Here is an 8,841-nt window from a genome sequence, read left to right on the forward strand (position 1 = left end):
AAGGTAAAAGCACTTACTGTCAAGAAAAAAAATGGTCACTCATGACAAAAGGCTTGAAGAACATGCAGTTTTGATGTCAAAGTTTACAGTAAAAGTTTAAAAGTGCAGCTTTGGTGCCTTAAAAATGTACTGAAATATCACTTATGTCCAGGGAGAGACAACGTTTATAGTAAGCTTTACATGATCAGGATTTTTGGGGCCAATCACCGATCATAAGATGGAGCAATGTGTTTATTTAAATGACTTGTTCATTTACTGTACAACCCCAATTGCAATGAAGTTGGGACGTAGTTTTAAACAAATAAAAACAGAATACAATGATTTGCAACTCCTGTTCGAACTATATTTAATTGAATACACTACAAAGACAAGATATTTAATGTTCAAACTAGGCTTTACACGATCAGGATTTTTGGGCCCGATCACCGACCAGCGAGTTGAAAAAAACGATAACCGATCCGATTACTAGATGGAGGAATGTGTCCATTTAAATTACCTTTTCATTTACTGTATATACTTGTGTAGTTAATTGCGCCAAAAATTATATTTACAATAAATAATGTATCTTTGTTCATCTGTTTATGCCAATGAGGCATAGTGACAGACAGAACAAATGATAAATGGTCTTCTATTAGATGGCAGGAAGTAAATGCAGTAATTAATGTATCCACTTTTTGTGACATTTTTGTTTGTTGGTGTTCCGTGAGATTTCTCAATACTAAAATATGTTCCATGGCTCTATAAAGGTTGGAAATCACTGCTCTAGTCAGATCGTGTATTCTAATCAGTCAGGTCAAACCAACATTACATGACAGAAATAATGGGTGCTAATTTACTGTAATTAAATTTATTTTTAATTAAATTACTTCACCCACACCGAATCTTTAGAGCATGATTCGATAGAACGGCGCCATGTTTATGTCCAACCGTTCGTGGTACCACTAGCCTGCTAGGCTACATAACGATTTGTTGCCTGCTTGCGAGCCGTATTGTATTCAAAGTACGTGAACATACCTCAAGCAAGCCTTAAACGAACATCCTCTCCTGTCCTGAGCACCGGTGACCACCAACACACGTGTTCCCCCATTTTGTGCTTATAATACAGTCGGCTCGCGCCATTCGTCATTGCCACGGCAACGAGTGTATCCGGTCGCATTTGAGTTGACAAGATAAAGCCCAGTGATCGTAAAAAACGGGATGCGGTGGTATCGCAATACAAGATCTTTTTGCAGTAGTCTGACATAGTGCAATCGTGAAAGAGCAAATTTGTCTTGTAGTCTGATACGGGCATTACGTGTTGTCTGTTCCACACCACCGTTTCTTTTTTTTTTTTTTTATAACTATTGGCAGTCAGATATTTCCAATACTACATCAAAAGACGCACGACAAGGCTAAAAATAAACTAGCTTTTGGATTCAAATATACTGTGCATGATGGCGACGCGGAGTAAATGTCTTTTGCGGAGCCGATCAATGAAGTCCTTGATCGGATCGGCGAATTATGTCAAAGCCGATCAACATAAAATGTTAAAATATCGGCCAATACCGATCAGCCCAATAAAATCGGTGTAAAGTTTAGTTCAAACTGATTAACTTCATTGTTTTTAGCAAATAATCATTAACTTAGAATTTTATGTCTGCAACACGTTCCAAAAAAGATGGGACAAGTGGCAAAAAAGACTGAGAAAGTTGAGGAATGCTCATCAAACACCTGTTTGGAGAATCTCACAGGTGAACAGGCTAATTGGGAACAGGTGGGTGCCATGATTGGGAATAAAAGGAGCTTCCCTGAATTGCTCAGTCATTTACAAGCAAAGATGGGGCGAGGTTCACCTCTTTGTGAACAAGTGCGTGAGAAAATAGTCTAACATTTTAAGGACAATGTTCCTCAAATTACAATTTAGGGATTTTATCATCTACGGCCCATATCATTATCAAAAGGTTCAGAGAATCTGGATAAATCACTGCATGTAAGCGGCAAGACCGAAAACCAACATTGAATGCCCGTGACCTTCGATCCCTCAGGCGGCAACGTCTTTTTCATGGTCGCCCCTGCTTATTTCAGCAAGACAATGCCAGACCACATTCTGCACATGTTACAACAGTGTGGCTTTGTGGTAAAAGAGTGCAAAGTACTAGACTGGCCTGCCTGCAGTCCAGACCTGTCTCCCATTGAAAATGTGTGGCGCATTATGAAGCGTAAAATACAACAACGGAGACCCCGGACTGTTGAATAGCTGAAGCTGTACATCAAGCAAGAATGGGAAAGAATTCCACTTACAAACCTTCAACAATTAGTGTCCTCAGTTCCCAAATATTTATTGAATGTTGTTAAAAGAAAAGGTGATGTAACACAGTGGTAAATATGAACCTGTCCCAGTTTTTTTGGAATGTGTTGCAGCCATGAAATTCTAAGTTAATGGTTATTTGCTAAAAACAAAGTTGATCAGTTTGAAAATTAAATATCTTGTCTTTGTAGTGTATTCAATTAAATGTAGGTTGAACATGATTTGCAAATCATTTTATTCTGTTTTTGTTTGTTTTTAACACAATGTCCCAACTTCATTGGAATTGGGGTTATATAATGTGATTAGTGGCTATGCCCCACAGGTAGGATGTGACCTGGTGGTGAAAGGGAAATTCTGGAAGGAGCAAGACGAAATAGTTCTGAGCATCACAGACAGAAAGAGTCGTGATTGGTGCAGATTGTAATGGACATGTTGGTGAAGGAAACAGGGGTGATGAAGAGGTGATGGGTAAGTACGGCATTCAGGAAGGGAACTTTGAGGGGCAGATGGTGGTAGACTTTGCAAAAAGGATGGAAATGGCTGTAGTGAACACTTCTTTCCAGAAGAGGTAGGACCATAGGGTGACCTACAAGAGCAGAGGTAGAAACACGCAGGTGGATGACATCTTGTGCAGACGATGTAATTGGTGTATCTTCTGGCAGGAAAGGAGAGAAGGAGACTTGGTGGTGGAATCTCAAAGTACAGGAACTCATACAAGGAAATAGGTTAGCTAAGAAGAAGTGGTACACTGAGAGGACCGAGGAGAGGAGAAAGCAATACATTGAGATGTGACGTAGGGCAAAGGTAGAGGTGGCAAAGGCCAAACTAGGGGCATATGATGACATGTATGCCAGGTTGGACACTACAGAACAAGAAAAGGATTTATACAGGTTGGCCAGACAGAGGCATAAAGATGGGAAGGATGTGCAGCAGGTTAGGCTGAATAAGGATAGATATGGGAATGTGTTGACTGGTGCCAGTAGTGTGCTGGACAGATGGAAAGAATACTTTGAGGAGTTGATGAATGAGGAAAATGAGAGAGAAGGAAGAGTAGAGGAGCCAAGTGTGGTGGACCAGGAAGTCGCAATGATTTGTAAGGGGGAAGTTAGAAAAGGCATTAAAGAGGATGAAAAATGGAAAGGCAGTGGGTCCTGATGGCATTCCTGTGGCGGTATGGAAGCATCTAGGAGAGGTGGCTGTGGAGCTTTTGACCAACTTGTTCAACAGAATTCTAGCGAGTGAAGATGCCTGAGAAATGGAGGGAAAGTGTGCTGGTGCCCATTTTTAATAACAAGGGTGATGTGCAGAGGTGTAGGAACTATAGAGGAATAAAGTTGATGAGCCACACAATGACGTTATGGGAAAGAATAGTGGAGGCTAGACTCAGGACAGAAGTGAGTATTTGCGAGCAACAGTATGGTTTCATGCCTAGAAAGAGTACCACAGATGCATTATTTGCCTTGAGGATGTAGATGGTAAAGTACAGAGAAGGTCAGAAGGAGCTACATTGTGTCTTTGTAGATCTAGAGAAAGAGCCTATGACAGAGTACCCAGAGAGGAACTGTTGTACTGCATGCGGAAATCTGGAGTGGCAAAGAAGTATGTTGGAATAATAGATGTACGAGGGCAGCAGAACAGTGGTGAGGTGTGCTCTAGGTGTGACAGACGAATTTAAGGTGGAAGTGGGACTGCATGAGGGATCAGCTTTCACATCTCTGGATATATTTTGGCCCACTCTTCCTTGCAGAATTGTTTCAATTCAGCAAAAATGTAGGTTTTTCGAGCATGAACGGCCTCTTTACAGTCATTCCACTAAATTTCAAGCGGATTCAAGTCTTGACTTTGACTAGGCCACTCCAAAACCCTTTTTTTTTTTTTTTTTTTTTTTTTTTAAAGCCATTCAGAAGTTAACGGTGTGTTTTGGATCGTTATCTTGCTGCAGAACCCAAGTGCGCTTCAGCCTGAGGTCACAAACTGATGGCTGAATATTCTCCTTCAGGATTTTCTGTTACGGATTAGAAGTCATGGTTCCATCAATCACAGAAAGTTGTACAGGTCCTGAAGCACAAAGGCAGCCCAAGACCATCACACTACCACCACTATGTTTGACTGTTGGTATGATGTCCTTTTTCTGAAACGGCATAGTACATTTACGCCAGATGTAACGAGACACACACCTTCCGAAAAGCTAAATTTTCATCTCGTCAGTCCAAATAAAATCCTCCCAAAATTCTTGGGAATCATTCAGATGTTTTTGCGAAAGTAATACAAGCTATTATGTTCTTTTTGGTCAGCAGTGGTTTTCACCTTTGATCTTTGCCATCAATGCCATTTTTGTCCAGTCTCTTGTTGTTGTGTCATGAACACTGAACTTAACTGAGGCAAGGGAGGCCTGCAGTTCTTTACAAGTTTTCTTGAGTTCCTTTGTGGCATCCTTGATGAGTCACTGCTGTTCTCTTGGGGTAATCTTTGTTGGCCAGCCACTCCTGGGAAGGTTCACCACTGTTCCATGTTTTCTCCACGTGAGGATAATGCCTCTCCCTATGGTTCGCTGGAATCCTAAAGCTTTACAAATGCGTTAACCCTTTCCAGATTGATGTCAATTACTTTATTTCTCGACTTTTCTGGAATTTCCCTGGATCGTGTCATTTTCTTGCAGCTTTTTTAGATCTTTTGTCTGACTTGATTTTGTCAGGACAGATTCTGGTTAAGTGATTTGTTGATTGAACAGGTCTGGAGGTAATCAGGCTTGGGTGTGATCAGTGAAAATGAACCAATAATTGTGTTTAGCCACAATTCATTATTTAACAAGAGGGGGGGGGGTTAATTAGTTTTTCCCAGTGCCAGTTAGTTTTTTTTTTTCCCCTTAATAAATGAAATCACTATTTAAAAACAGCATTTAAGCTCACTTGGGTTATATTTGTCTGATATTTAAATTTGTTTGATGATCTCCAAACTGCAAAAATAAGAATTTGAGATGAGGGCCAACACTTTTTCACAGCACTGTATGTCTCCACCATCTCATCATCCGCAGTTTGACAATCGAAATAAGCCTATTTTAAAAAATAAAAAAAAGGTGGAGTAGAAAGTACAGTATAAAGTAGTATAAAAGTAGATAATATAAAGTATACTGTATATGGTTTCAAATGAGGCAGCACGGTGGAAAACTGCCTCACAGTTCAGAGGACCCGAATCAAAATCTGGCCTCCCCTGTGTGGAGTTTGCATGTTCTCCTCGTGCCTGTGTGGGTTTTCTCCGGGTACTCCGGTTTCCTCCCACATTGCAAAAACATGCGTGGTAGGTTGACTGAAGACTCTAAATTGCCCTTAGGTGTGAATGTGTGCGCGAATGGTTGTTTGTTTATATGTGCCCTGTGATTGACTGGTGACCAGTTCACTGTGTACCCCGCCTCTTGCCCGAAGATAGGCTCCAGCACGCCCGCAACCCTTGTGAGGATAAAGCGGGACAGAAAATGGATGTATACCTCCCATCACCGCAGATCAAAGATTACAAAAAGTAAAGCCTAATCACTGAGGTTGCTCTCTCTCAAGAGAAAACAATCATGTGAATCGGAGGACTGATGATAAGACTTGATGTACAACAATTAATTGAAAAAAATAAAAGTAATTGACAACTATTTTGCTCATCGATTGTTTCGAGACATTAACTTAAAATTGTCCAAATCCTCAAAACTTCAGCCTCTGAACAGCAAATATTCTGATTTCTGTAGTTCTCCCTGAAACCAGACTGATTATCCTTTTGAACTGTTTATTCAAAAGACATTTCCAAAGCTGTACTTTTACTTTAGAAAACAATGATCGACATTTTTGCCGATTTTCTGACGTGAAGGGTCAAAGCAGGAACTGAATCATAATCAATTTGTTTGTGTATTGTTTCTGCATTGTCAATTTGAACCAATGTCCTGTTTTTGAATGAAGAGATGGAATTTTTTTTTTTTTTTTTTTTTGATTCATCGATTCAGGAGGAGCTTCCAGAAGACTGGACCGCTACAGCCAAGGTGATCAGAGAGACAGGCAGGAAAGTACTTTATCTATCCTCGAGTCGGAAAGGGGAGAAGGAGACTCTCTCAGTACAGCAAATCATACAAGAGGTTACCAAAAAAAGTGGAACACAGAGCACTGAGGAGAAGAGAAAGGAATACTGTCCATGGAGATGCGACGTAGGGCGAAACAAGAAACATATGACGTATGCCAGCTTGGACACTAAAGAAAGAGGAAAAGATCTATACAGGTTGGCCAGACAGAGACATAGAGATGGAAAGGATGTGCAGCAGGTTAGGTTATTAAGGACAGAGATGGAAATGTGTTGACTGGTGCCAGGAGTGTGCTGATAGATGGAAAGAATACTTTCAGAGAGTTGATAAATGAGGAAAATGACAGCAGGAAGAGGAGAAGAGGCAAGTGTGGTGAACCAGAAAGTAGCAATGATTAGTAAGGGGTAAGTTAGAAAGGCACGAAAGAGGATGAAAAATGGAAAGGCATATGGTCCTAATGACATTCCTGTGGAGGTATGGAAGCATCTAGGAGATGATAGAAAGGGTTAGTTTACACAAGACTGCATACACTTTTGTTTGATACATCCCATTACAGATCCACACCCAGATATCCATATAATTCCAATACACTTGGTCGCACCGACACAACAAACGTACAATATATCAACATAGGGTTCTGCACCCTGGAACCTTCGGTAACTCAGAGTGTTGTTAGTGTGTGTGCCACTCAATACAAGTAAAACTGACACATTCAATACGGCGGCTGTACTGACGTATCCCTAAAAATAGCCAACGCTTTTATTAGTGAAGTTATAGAAAGTGGACCACGCTCCGTCTCTGGGTGCCACGGTCTCGGGGCGCGATGGGAGCATCGGACTGAATTTCCGAACGGATCTCAAACACCGAGGCGAAGCTAGGTCCCAGACTGCATGATGTTCTGACGGGAAGCAGTTTTGGCTCTAAAACAAGCAGGCTGAAGCTTGGACGGTCTCTTCCACAAGCGTGTTGTTCCAAACTAAGTGGTCAAACAGCCCAGTGCTGAACCTTCACCAACCTTATTGTTTGACTTTATATTTTCGAATAAATTGTTAAACTTGTTATCCTGCCTAATCATTGAAGTATTACCTCGACCAGAATAAAAGAACCGGGCAATAGAGGCAGGTTAAATCCGGACTGCGACTTTTCTCTAACCTCTAACAGAGAGGTGGCTGTAGAGTTTTGGATCATCTGGTTCAACAGAATTCAAGCAGAAGAGAAGATGCCTGAGGAATGGCGGAAAAGTTTGCTGCTGCCCATTTTTTAAGAGCAAGGGTGATGTGCCGAGTTGTCGGAACTATAGAGCAATAAAGTTGATAAGCCACACAATGGAGTTATGGGAAAGAGTAGTGGAGGCTAGACTTCGGAAAGAAGTGAGAATGTGCGAGCAAGAGTATCGTTTCATGCTTAGAAAGAGTATCACGTATAATTTGTCTTGAGGGTGTTGGAGAAGTACAGAGAAGTTGAGAAGGACCTACATTGTGTCTTTGTAGATCAGAATCATCTTTATTTACCAAGTATGTCCAAAAAACACACAAGGAATTTGTCTCCGGTAGTTGGAGCTGGCGGCACGGTGGCCGACTGGTTAGAGCGTCAGCCTCTCAGTTCTGAGGACCCGGGTTCAATCCCCGATCCCGCCTGTGTGGAGTTTGCATGTTCTCCCCGTGCCTGCGTGGGTTTTCTCCGGGCACTCCGGTTTCCTCCCACATCCCAAAAACATGCATTGATTGGAGACTCTAAATTGCCCGTAGGTGTGACTGTGAGTGTGAATGGTTGTTTGTTTGTATGTGCCCTGCGATTGGCTGGCAACCAGTTCAGGGTGTACCCCGCCTCCTGCCCGATGATAGCTGGGATAGGCTCCAGCACGCCCGCGACCCTAGTGAGGAGAAGCAGCTCAGAAAATGGATGGATGGATAGTTGGAGCTGCTCTAGAACGACAACAGACAGTCAATTGACAGAGAACACTTTGGAGACATAAAGACATTGACAAAAACAGTCACTGAGCAATAAAGGGTTGCTAGTTATCTGGTAATGCCGGTACAATTTTTATTTATTTTTTGACAATTGTGCAAAAAGATGCAGAGTCCTCTCGCCCTTAGAGCAGTTTGAATCCACCATCATCTCAGTACCCAAGAAACTTGCGATCTCGGGTCTGAATGACTGCAGGCCTGTCGCCCTGACATCAGTGATCACGAAGTCCTTTGAATGCCTTGTGCTGGACCACCTCAAGAGCATCACAGGTCCCCTGCTTGACCCCCTGCAGTTTGCCTACCGAGCAAACAGGTTTGTGGATGACACAGTCAACATGGGACTGCACTTCATCCTAGAACACTTCGATGGCACGGAGACCTACGCGAGGATCCTATTCGTGGACACCATCATCCCCGAACTCCTCTCCTCCAACCTTCTCCAGCGCAGCATCTCGTCTGCCAGTGGATTTATAGCTTCCTGTCGGGCAGGACACAGCAGGTGAGGCTGGGGGACACCACCTCATCCACATGCA

At 42.2% G+C, this 8,841-nt stretch overlaps 1 protein-coding gene across 3 annotated transcripts in view; it reads right to left on the reverse strand.

Moving 5' to 3' along the window:
* Positions 1-8,841, reverse strand: part of LOC133486731 (uncharacterized) — a 32,325-nt gene that overhangs the window by 21,143 nt on the left and 2,341 nt on the right. The gene's annotated exons all lie outside the window — the stretch shown is intronic.

The sequence above is a fragment of the Phyllopteryx taeniolatus genome, chromosome 12 (assembly GCF_024500385.1).
Source record: "Phyllopteryx taeniolatus isolate TA_2022b chromosome 12, UOR_Ptae_1.2, whole genome shotgun sequence".
NCBI lineage: Eukaryota > Metazoa > Chordata > Actinopteri > Syngnathiformes > Syngnathidae > Phyllopteryx > Phyllopteryx taeniolatus.